Below are 12,615 nucleotides of genomic sequence, written 5' to 3' on the forward strand. Positions count from 1 at the left end.
GATCTACACATCAGCCACATGGGTTCGGCCCAGCCTTTGTTATAAGGCCTGGCCGAATATACTGTTATGGATAGTGCACCCCCTGAAACCCATCAAATGGGCTCTATGGGCCCAACACTTACCCTAAGTGGTCCTTAGGTTAAGCCACCTTGTAACACTCAGGGACTGTGGGCAGATGGAAGATTAGTCCATCAGGTATTATCCTCAATGGTCTTACACTTAACCTCTCAGCCCATAATGATCATACACTGTCCGACAAGATAGGACCTCTTCCTCGGCTGCAAGGAACAGTTGCACTCTCTACTTATATGGATCCCGGGAATTAAAACCTTCTTTCAAACATTTTGGAAACCATATTATATACTTTTATATCTCATATAAAATATATTTTGCAAAACAAATCTCAACGATTGAAATCGGCTGCCGGCAGTCTTGGTTTCCATCAGTGAGAGTGCATCCCTGATCATTACCTTTGTCCGACAAAGGGGCTGATCCTGTCACAATGATCACCCACTCAGATGAATTCTCAAACTGTCCCAACATACCCAGGTTTTTTACCCCCGCTAAGGATCTCACTGATTGGTACATCAAAGACAGCCCAATCTGACACCTAGTGCAATATCATAATCGAGTGTAGGGGTCGAGTGTAACTTTCCAGTTTTGCCCATCAATCTCCAAGGTCTAGGGCAATACTAGAAATCTGGTCCAGTTCAAAGATTCAATTAATCCTACACTGTATGTGCCTAGGGTCTCACCCTGGCAGCTGAGACAGGCCACCCCAACCGACTTGGTGGCACCACAGTGTTAGCCTTGTGAGGATAGGTCTCCCCAGACCGACCCACTGGCCGTGAACATTCTAAACTAACACGAGTCTTGTTAAGTGTCCAGTTTAAGGGTATCACACTGAAACTAACCAAGGGAACATGAATCAAATATGCACTTTTATTCATTTACAATAAACTCATAAAGTACATCATTCTGATTGAAGCTAAGGGCATACAAAACTGTGTAACAAAAGGTAACGTCAAAACTTGTGTCATAGAAACTAATATGTTAGTTACTTCTGTGTCCAGGTGTGTTGATTCTGGGGCTTCAACTCATGCATGTAACTCACTGCAGGGGTTCGAAGTTAGTAGAAGATTGAGTGAAGGCGAAGTGACACTATTCTTCGGAACGACTGCAAGTGTTGCAACTGCGGCAGTAGGAACCGTAGAATTAGTCTTTAGAGAAGGAGTGGTTGTACTTAAAGACTGTCTTTATGTGTAGAACTTGGGAAGAAATTTAATTTCTGTTTCTAAACTGTGTGCTAATGGATATACTGTTTATTTTAGTAATTTGATTACTGTTAAATGGAATAACAAATTCATGGCATGCGGGGAACTGGAGAACGGTCTCTGTGTTCTACATCCTTCTCTGGAAACTAACATATCCGAAACTATGTCGGTCGAAGATCCTAAGAAAAGGACTCGTGATACAGTAAATCCCACACGCCTCTAGCATTACCGACTTGGCCATATCGGTGTTGACCGAATCACATGGCTGGTAAAGGATGGTCCTTTGGATTTTCTAACCGTAGAAAATCTTCCCACTTGTGAGCCTTGCCTCAAAGGTATGATGACTAAGCGGCCATTTGATGGTAAGTCTGAAATATCTGCAGGCACATTTGACCTAATACATACAGATGTATGTGGTCCCATGAGTGTTAGGACACGGAATCAACATGTGTATTTCATCACCTTTACAGATGATTTTTCACGATATGGTTACGTGTAACTAATGAGACACAAGTCTGAATCCTTTGAAAAGTTCAAAGAGTTCAGACAGGAAGTCGAGAAACAGTTAGGGAGATAAATTAAGGCCCTTCGATTGGATTGATGTGGCGAGTATCTCTCTGACGAATTCAGGGACTACTTAAAGGTCAATGGGATAGTGTCACAATTAGCTCCTCCTGCTACACCTCAACTCAGTGGTGTTTCAGAGAGGAGGAATAGGACCTTATTGGACATGGTCCGGTCACTTCTCATACACTCAAAATTACCCACATTCTTTAGGGGATACGCATTAGAGACTTGCTATCTACGTCGTGAATCGGGTTCCAACCAAATCGGTTCCAAAAACTCCATATGAACTAAGGACCAGAAGGAAGCCAAGTGTAAGACACATGAAGATTTGGGATTGTCCTGCACACGTTAAAAGAACAAGTGCGGACAAGTTGGAGTCCAAAACTAGTCGTTGCCTATTTATAGGCTACCCAAAAGATTCGGTGGGTTATCTATTCTATGACCCAAGTGAGCAGAAAGTGTTCTGCAGTCGAAACGCCCAATTCTTAGAAACCGAATACATCCTGGACACCCATCATCAGGAAATAGTTCTTGATGAGGAGAGCTCAAGAGCAATGGTAGATGTCCTACAAGTTCCAGGTAGTGACCAACCTAGAAAATCCACTCGGGTATCCAGACCACCAGTCCGATATAGTTATGACCAGGATAGTTACCTGGTGGAAGCCTTGACTAGTGAGGAGGATCCAGTAACTTATGCGGAAGCTATGCTAGACATAGATTCCCAGAAGTGGGTGGAGGCCATGAGAGCTGAGATGGACTCGATGGAGACCAATGGGGTCTGGACTCTAGTAGATCCGCCTTCCGGGGTAAAAGCAATTGGCTGCAAATGGATTTACAAGAGGAAGAAGGGCCCCGATGGTAGGATTGAGACCTACAAAGCTCGTGTGGTGGTGAAAGGGTATATACTCAGAAAGAAGGCATCGATTATGAGGAAACCTTTTCGCCGGTGGATGGATGTCAAAACCGCGTTCCTGAATGGAGATCTTAGTAAAGATATCTAGATGCAGCAGCCGCAAGGCTTCATAGCTGCTGGTCAGGAGCACATGGTATGTAAACTTAATAGATCCATATATGGACTTAAGCAGGCTTCTAGGAGTTGGAACATCCGTTTTGATTCTGCCGTCAAAATGTTTGACTTTGAGCAGAATCTGGATGAGCCATGTGTTTATAGGAAGCCCAGTGGGGATAAGATCACCTTTTTGGTGTTGTACGTGGACGATATCCTACTCATTGAGAATGATGTAGGAATGTTGACTTCGGTCAAGGTATGGATATCACAGTAGTTCTCCATGAATGATCTTGGAGAAGCTTCATATATACTGGGTCTTCGACTCTATAGAGATAGATCGAAGCGGATAATTGGATTATCCTAGGCTGCTTACATTGACAAAATTGTCAAAAGATACATCATGGAGAAATTCAAGAAAGGAAACGTTCATTTTTGGCACGGAGTCACTCTCTCCAAGAAGATGTCTCCCAAGACTTCTGAGGAGATCGAGTGCATGAGAGACGTTCCCTATGCCTCAGCCGTAGGGAGCATCATGTATAACATGCTGTGCATTCGCCTGGACATTGCTCAGGCGGTGAGTGTGGTAAGCAGATTCCCGGCCAACCCTGGGCAGGAGCATTGGACTGCTGTGAAGAACATACTCAAATATCTCAAAGGACAAAAGAGTTTTACCTAGTATTCGATGGTAGTTCACTACAAGTTCTAGGGTATAATGATGTCGATTTCCAGTCAAATCCAGATGATAGAAAGTCTACATCAGGGTTTGTTTTCATGATAGGATCGTGTGCTGTTTGCTGGAAAAGCAGCAAACAGGGGTCCACTGCAGATTCCACAACCGAGGCCAAGTACATTGCCGCAAGTGGAGCTGCCAAGGAAGCCGTGTGGATGAAAAATTCATACATGAATTGGGAGTGATTCCGTCCAACACCACCCATCCCGTTGTTGTGTGACAAAAATGGAGCGATCGCCCAAGCAAAAGAGCCTTGGGCCCACTCGAAGTCAAAGCACATCGAGAGGAAGTACCACGTACTACGGGAGATCGTTGATAGAGTGGACGTCCTAATTCAGAAGGTAGCATCAGCGGATAATGTGGTAGACCCATTGACTAAGCCACTAACACAGAAGGTGTTTGAGAAACACGTGGAAAGTATGGGACTCCGGTTTGTACCAGATTGGACCTAAGTGCAAGTGGGAGCTGTTAGACAGTATTGTATGCCCTTAGCTTCAATCCGATTTGATGTACTTTTGATATTTAGTGTAAATAAATGAAGTGGATGTTTGATTCATGTTGTTTGGTATAATTTTGTGTAAGACCCTAAAACTAGACACTTAATGAGACACGTGTTAATTTTAAATGTTCACAGCCGTTGGATAAGTTTGGGGAGATTTATCCTGCCAAGGCTGATACTGGTGTGCTTCCAAAGTGTTGCGATGGCCTGTCTCGTCCACCAGGGTAAGACCCAAGGGACATGTAGTGTGGGATTACTCGAATCATTGAACCAGACCAGATTTCCAGTGTTGCCCTGGACCTTGGAGACAGATGGACAAAACTGGAAAGTTACACCTTACCCCTGGACTCGATTATGATACTTCACTAGGTGTCGGATCAGGCTATCTTTGATATGCCAATCAGTGAGATCCTTAGCGTGGATCAAAACATGGGAATGTTGGGAGAGTCTGAGAATTCATCTGAGTGGGTGATCTTAGTGACAGGATCAGCCCCTTTGTCGGACAGAGGTAATGATCTGGAATGCACTCTCTCTGATGGAAACCAAATTGCTAGCAGTTGATTTCAATCGTTGGAATTTTGTTTTGTAAAATTAATATATATATATATATATATATATATATATTTGTACAGTTTCAAAATGTTTGCAAATGGTTTTAATTCCCGGGATCCATGTGAGCAGAGGGTGCGGCACTGTTCCTTGCAGCCGAGGGAGAGGTCCTCTCTTGTCGAGCAGTGCTTGATCATTAAGGGCTGAGAGGTTAAGTGTAAGACCATTTAGGATAGTACCTGATGGGCTAATCTTGCACCTGCCCACAATCCTTGGGTTTTTATAAGATGGCTTGGCCCAGTGACCACTTAATGTAAGTGTTGGGCCCATAGGGTCCATGTGATGGGCTCAGGGGTTCACTGAGCTTTTCAATGAATTCAGCTGGGCCTTGTAAAGGCTGGGCTGAACCCATGTGGCTGGTGTGTAGATCAATGCTTGGGTCCCATGCCATACAAAGAAGCCCAATTGGGCAGCAGATTGCAAACTAGTTAAACACTAAACACTTAATGGGCCAAAAGGCCATTTCGAGCTGGGCTGATATGATCACCCATCTGTGGGGTGGATCTGGGATTAATGTTAGCAAAAGGATTGGGCCTTTTACCTTATCCCCTCTAGGAGACCAAATTCAAATCAGATTTGAATCTTGTAACCTCCTGATAAGATCAGGAGTAAGCTAACTTAATCTGCAAATATGATTAATGAAGAAGGAGGAAAAACCCTAGGTGAAAAATAATTGGATTTCGAACCTAGGGGTCTTGTGCAAGAAAGCATCCTGCGAATTGAGATTGGATCTCATACACACTCCAGAAAGAAGAGAAGCTATTCAGCCATCTTCGCCCCAGGAGTTATCCTCCAGCCGCCGCCATTCTTTCTGACAAGATTCAATCTTTGAAGAAGAAAGAAATCAAGAAATCAGTTCTTGACATCAGCTTTGCAGAAAAGACTGAAAAAGATTTGGTGCTCAGTGTTTCCAGAGGATTCTTGCGAAGGATCCAGTGTGTAGGACGCACTCTGCTGGTTCCGTTCCACATACAACTGTGTCATCTTCAGCAGGAGCGGGTCTTGGTGTCCTCTCTTCCCTTTTGGTTCAGATCTGGTTCGATTATGGTTCAACTGGATCCTTGAATATTGTATTCTAAATTTAGGAAATACGATTCCCAGTTGAGAGAAGGTAAGAAAATTTTTGAAATTCGCCCACCCATTCCACAATTTTTATGGCGTCCATTAGATGGATCCTACCATTTTTTCAAAGTCCGAATCCTTTTAAAAGTTCAAGGAGTTCAAACAAGAGGCCAACAAACAACTGGTGAGAGAAATTAAGACCCTTCGATCGGCTCGAGGTGGCGAGTATCTCTCAGACAAATTCAGGGACTACTTGAAGGTCAACAGGATAGTTTCACAATTACCTCCTCCTGATACACCATAGCTTAACGGTGTTTCAGAGAGGAGGAATAGGACCTTATTGGATATGGTCTGATCACTTCTCGTACACTCAGAGTTACCCACATCCTTTTAGGGTTACGCATTAGAGATTGCGATATACGTGCTGAATCGGGATCCATTGTATGGATGAATTAGAGACTGTGACCATCGTATGGACGCCCAAATCTTGTAGAATAAGGTGGCCGAATTTCAAAAAATTTTTCTCCCTTTCAACTCGGAATCGTATTCCCTGTTGTGGACAGCGCACCCCCTGAAACCCATCAAATGGGCTCTATGGGCCCAACACTTACCCTAAGTGGTCCCTGGGCCGAGCCACCTTGTAACACCCAGGGACAGTGGGCAGATGCAAGAATAGCCCATCAGGTATTATCCTCAATGGTCTTACACTCAACCACTCAGCCCATAATGATCAAACACTACCTGACAAGAGAGTTCTTCTCCCTCGGCTGCAAGGAACAGTGTTGCACTCTCTACTCATATGGATCCCGAGAATTAAAACAAAAACCTTTTGCAAACATTTTAGAAACCATAAGTGAGAGTGCAAACCTTTTGCACTCTCTACTCAACGATTGAAATCAGCTGCCGGCAGTCTTGGTTTCCATCAGTGAGAGTGCATCCCCGATCATTACATTTGTCTGACAAAGGGGCTGATCTTGTAACTATGATCACCCACTCAGATAAATTCTCAGATTGTCCCAACATACCCAGGTTTTGACCCCCGTTAAGAACATCACTGGTTGGACCATCAAAAACAACCCAATCTGACTCCTAGTGCAGTATCATAATCGAGTCTAGGGGTCGGGTGTAACTTTCCAGTTTTTCCCATTAATCTCCACGGTCCAGGGCAATTCTACTACTTTATGCTTTCAGTTCTCTCTCTCTACTCTTGCCGCCCTACCCTTTTTGATCTCCACCTCTTGGAGTGATAAAGATTGGATCTTGATATTGTTTCTTGGTGGAAGAAACAATTTTGAAGTTGTGCTCAGTACCTTGTTCATTTCTTTCTAAAGAATTTGAGGTTCTTGCTAAAGGACCACTTGCTGATCCTACCTTACCCTAAGTTGTATCATCTCTAGTGGAGGAAGGATTTGGTACCCTCTTTGGGCATGAATGAAAGAATGGTAGGATCGATCGTATGGACGCCAAAAAGGTTGCGGAAGGGGTGGGCGAATTTCAAAAATTTCCTACCTTTCTTCCAACTGGGAATCAAATTCCCTAAATTTAGAATACAATATTCAATGATCTACTCGAACCAAACCAGATCAGATTTGAACCAAGAACAAAGGGAAGGGTTATACCTAATATGGAGAATCAAGATCTCCCAACGTCGGTGTTCACACCCAAAGAGAGGTGGTCCAATATCCACTCCCGCAGAAGATGACACAGCGATAGTGGAGCAGAACCAACAGTGTGCGTCCTACGCACCGAACTATTCACAAGAATCTGATGGAAGTTTAGAGCACCAAACCAAATCAGTCTTTCAACAATGACTGATGTCAAAAACTATCTTCTTGATCATCCCGTCAGAGGAGTTCGAACCAAGCAGTAAGGTGGCGGTGGCTGGAGGAGTTCCTACAGCTGAAAGTGGTGTGGATGCAGATTTTCAGTTAGGAAGATGCGATCCTATCTCAAACTTGCAAGGTAATTCACTACCAAACCCTACGTCGAATTCTTGTAATTCAAGATTAGGGTTTCCTCCTTTCTTAGTGATTAAGAAACCTCCTAACCCTATTAGGAGTTATCTCAATTCAAATCAGAATTTGGATAGGAGATAATCTTAATCCTATCTACAGATTAGGTCAGCCCACTCCTGATCTTCTCAGGAGGTTACCAGATTCAAATCACATTTGAATTTGGTCTCGAAGAGTGGATTGGGTTAGAACCCTAACCCTTTAGCTAACCCTAATCCCAGATACACCCCCTTAAGTGGGTGATCATATCAGCCTAAGTCGAAATGGGCTTTAGGCCCAATAAGTAACCAGTGCTCAATAAGTTTCCAAACTGTTGCACAGTTGGGCTTCTTTGTATGGCGTGGGATCCAAGCATTGATCTACACATCAGCCACATGGGTTCAGCCCAGCCTTTTTTACAAGGCCTAGCTGAATTCACTGGAAGGCCCAGTGAACCCCTTGAGCCCATCACATGGACTCTATGGGCCCAACATTTACAGTAAGTTGTCCCTAGGCCAAGCCATATTATAAAAACCCAGGGACTGTGGGCAGATGCAAGATTAGCCCATCAGGTATTACCCTCAACGTTCTTACACTTAACCACTCAACCCATAATGATCAAACACTGCCCGACAAGAGAGGACCTTTCCCTCGGCTGCAAGGAACAGTGTTGCACTCTCTTTTCACATGGATCCCAGGAATTAAAAGCATTTGCAAACATTTTGAAACCGTATATGTATATACCTTTGTCCGACAAAGGGGCTGATCCTGTCACTATGATCACCCACTCAGATGATTTCTCAAACCGTCCCAACATACCCAGGTTTTGACCCCGCTAAGTATCCCACTGATTGGCATATCAAAGATAGCCCAATCCGACACCTAGTGCAATGTCATAATGGGGTCTAGGGGTCAGGTATAACATTCCAGTTTTACCCATCAATCTCGAAGGTCCAGGGCAATACTAGAAATCTGGTTCGGTGAATGGATTGAAGTAATCCTACACTGCAAGTGCCTTGGGTCTCACCTTGGCGGCTGAGACAAGCCACCCCAACACTTGGCAGCACACCAGTGTTAGTCTTGACAGGATAAATCTCCCCAGACTTATCCAACGGCTTTGAATGTTCTAAACTAACACGAGTCTCATTAAGTGTCCGGTTTAAGTGTCTTACATAGAAATATACCACACAACATGAATCAAATATGTACTTTATTTATTTACACTAAATGTCAAAAGTACATCAAAACTGATTGGAGCTAAGGGCATACAAAACTATCTAACAGCTCCCAGTTGCACTTAGGTCCAATCTGCTACAAGCCGGAGCCCATACTTTCCACATGTTTCTCAAACACCTTCTGTGTTAGTGGCTTAGTTAATGGGTCTGCCACATTATCCACTAATGTTGCCTTCTGAATCAAAACGTCCCCGCTAGCAACGATCTCCCGCAGTACATGATTCTTCCTCTCGATGTGCTTTGACTTCGAGTGGGCCCGAGGCTCCTTAGCTTGGGCGATCGCTCCATTGTTGTCACACAACAATGGGATGGGTGATGTGCAAGATGGAAGGACTAGGGTTAGCTAAAGAATTAGGGTTATCTAAAGGATTAGGGTTCTAACCCACTTAAGGGGGCGTATCTGGGATTAGGGTTTGATAAAGGATTAGGATTCTAACCCTATTCACATGGCTTCCTTGGCAGCTTCACATGCGGCAATGTACTCGCCTTTGGTCATGGAGTTTTCCGTGAACCTCTATTTGCTACTTTTCTAGCAAACAACACACGATCCTATCGTGAAAACATACCCAGACGTAGACTTTCTATCATCTGGATCCGACTGGAAATTAACATTAGTATACCCTAGAATTTGCAGTGAACTACCATCGAATACCAGACAAAACTCTTTTGTCCTTTGAAGGTATTTGAGTATGTTCTTCACAGCAATCCAATGCTCCTGCCCTGGGTTGGCCTGGAACCTGCTTACCACATTCACCGCCTGAGCAATGTCATGGCGAGTGCACAGCATGGCATACATGATGCTCCGTACGGCTGAGGCATAGGGAACGTTTTTCATGCCCTCAATCTCCTCAGAAGTCTTGGGAGACATCTTCTCGGAGAGAGTGACTCTGTGCCTGAAAGGAACGTTTCCTTTCTTTGAATTCTCCATGTTGTATCTTTTGACAATTTTGTCAATATAAGCTGCCTGGGATAATCCTATTATCCGCTTCGATCTATCTCTATAGAGTCGAAGATCTAGTATATAGGATGCTTTTGCAAGATCTTTCAAGGAAAATTGCTGCGAAAGCCACACCTGGGCTATTTAATTAGTTATTTATGGGGTGAATTCTGAGATGGATTAGTAGATAGAATTGGGTCTTGACCCTATCCACTCATAGAGTGCAGATCTGAAAGTGATTCAGATCAAGAAATCTCCTAATGAGTTTAGGAGAAAGTTAATCTAATCTGCAGATAAGATAAGGGTTTATCCTTATCACCTAAAGAGAAGGTTGATCCAAATATGATTTGGATAAGGAGCTCCTAATTGGATTAGGAGCTGATCTTTCTAGGTCAACAAAATAAAGAAGGGGGGCGGCAGCCTTCAGAAGACACACAATGAGATTTTGTTCAGTGCTAAAATCACAAGAAGAGAGAATTCTGCACCCTGCGAATACTCTCTTGCCGCCTCCTTACTGCCGCCACCATTACCTTCAGTTCGATCTCCAGTTCTTGGGAGAAATCAACATCTGATCTTGATACCAATCTTTTGGGAAAAGATTGATTTGAGCTGTACTCACAAGCCATCCAGTTGATTCTTGCGAAGGGTCAAGTTCTTTTGGAAGAACATTGCTGATTTTGCTCCATCCTGCATTGCGCCATCTTTAGTGGGAGCAGATTTTGGATCCTTCCTTGGGCGTGAACACCTCCATTGGGAGATATTATTTCTCCGTATCAGGTACATCCTCCCTCCTACTCCTTTTGGTTCAGATCTGGTTTGTTTCGTGGTTCAAGATTGATCCTTGAAAAATATGTTTTTCTAAATAGGGAATGCGATTCCCAGTTGAAGGGAGAGAAAAATTTTTGAAATTCGCCCCCTTATTCTGCAAGACCTGGGCGTCCATACGATGGATTTCTCATCCCTTCAGTGGTATCAGAGCCAGGTTCAAATCTTGAACCAATTTGTTTCAGATCTTGAACCAGGTTCAAAGCTATATGGGCTGAACCATTTGGCCCATATACCTAGATAATATTGATGGTTAATATTATGGATTTAAAATGGGCTTCAAATGGGCCTTACAGATGATTAATTGATTGGATCAATTTATCCCTGCATGAGATGTATGGATGTGTGATGTGCTATGTACATGGGCCACAAGTGCTTGACCCATGCTCAATCGACAGTGGCTCTTGCGCACACCATGGCTGAATGCACATCATTGCCATGGTGTCCCTTTTAGTCATTGGATGACCTCCCTCAGTGATGGGCCCCACACCTCATCAAGAGGTCACGTGCGGAACCCTAGCCGATTAAGGCCCACCGAAATCTGACTTTATGAAAGTCAGTGGGAGTCACTTTGGTTTGACCTAAAATAATATTAGAATTTGTTAACCTTGATTAATTTGGACCTTTTATTTCTATTTTTTTTTATTATTCTATTTTCCTTTTATTTCTTTTTATTTCTGTTTTTATTTTTATTTTTATTTGTTTGTTCGAATTCTTGTTAGTTCAGAATTACTAGTGCATGACACGCACTAGATAGGAAGGATTAGTTGAATTCGATCCTGAGATTGAAAGGACCCATCGTTTGTTGCAAAGAGCCAACAAAGGAAAAGAAGAGAAGAGGTTGTCATCTGCGAACCAGCCATAGAGATAGAAGGAGAGATGGCAGAAGGAAATCGCACCCTCTTGGATTATGCTTGTCCAAACATTGATGGAGCGACATCCAGCATTTGCAAGCTTACCATCCATGCCAATAATTTTGAAATAAAGCCTGCAATAATTCAAATGATCCAAACTAGTATTCAGTTTAGTGGGTTACCAAGTGATGACCCTAATGCACACATCGTTAACTTCCTTGAAATATGTGATACATTTAAACACAATGGAGTTAGTGATGATGCTATTAGGCTTAGACTATTTCCTTTTTCATTGCGTGATAGAGTTAAAGATTGGCTCAACTCACTCCCTGTAGGAAGTATCACCAGTTGGAATGATTTAACCCAGAAATTTTTGGCTAAATATTTCCCACCCTCCAAAACAGCAAAATTAATTAATGATATTACTACTTTTGCTCAATTTGAGAGGGAGTCCCTGTATGAAGCATGGGAAAGATTCAAGGAGATGCTTAGGAGGTGTCCTCACCATGGGATACCAATTTGATGACAAATACAAACCTTTTATAATGGTATTACCCCCGCTAATAGATCCATTATTGATGCAGCCGCAGGTGGTACAATCATGAGGAAAACTCCAGAGGAAGCATATGACTTAGTGGAGGAGATGGCATCAAACAGCTACCAGTGGAGCAATGACCGAACCAATCAGAGGGGAGTACACCACATTGATTCCTTTGCATCCCTATCTGCACAAATTGCCAACCTAAATAAGAGACTGGATAATTTTGGTATTGCAGCCATTAGTACACCATCTAGCATCTCATTAGATTTACGTGGACAAATAGGACATGCCACTTCTGATTGTCAATTAAATAGTCATTTTATTTCCCATGAGAATGCTAATTTTATCTCTCATGCTGGCAGGACAAATTACAACCCATATTCAAATACATACAACCTAGGGTGGAGGAGTCATCCCAAGAAAGGATAGACAAGAAAGGATGCAGGCAAATCTAGTTGGAATTTCTGGCTGGGGAAGGCATC

At 43.1% G+C, this 12,615-nt stretch overlaps 1 non-coding gene across 1 annotated transcript; it reads right to left on the minus strand.

Moving 5' to 3' along the window:
• Positions 1-11,998: 11,998 nt before the first annotated feature.
• Positions 11,999-12,105, minus strand: LOC148789898 (small nucleolar RNA R71). Its single transcript, XR_016079931.1, has one exon. It is a non-coding gene; the product is annotated as a small nucleolar RNA R71 (small nucleolar RNA).
• Between the last annotated feature and the right edge of the window lie 510 nt (positions 12,106-12,615).

The sequence above is a fragment of the Nelumbo nucifera genome, chromosome 8 (genome assembly GCF_055504915.1).
Source record: "Nelumbo nucifera cultivar China Antique chromosome 8, China Antique-T2T, whole genome shotgun sequence".
Taxonomy (NCBI): Eukaryota; Viridiplantae; Streptophyta; class Magnoliopsida; order Proteales; family Nelumbonaceae; genus Nelumbo; species Nelumbo nucifera.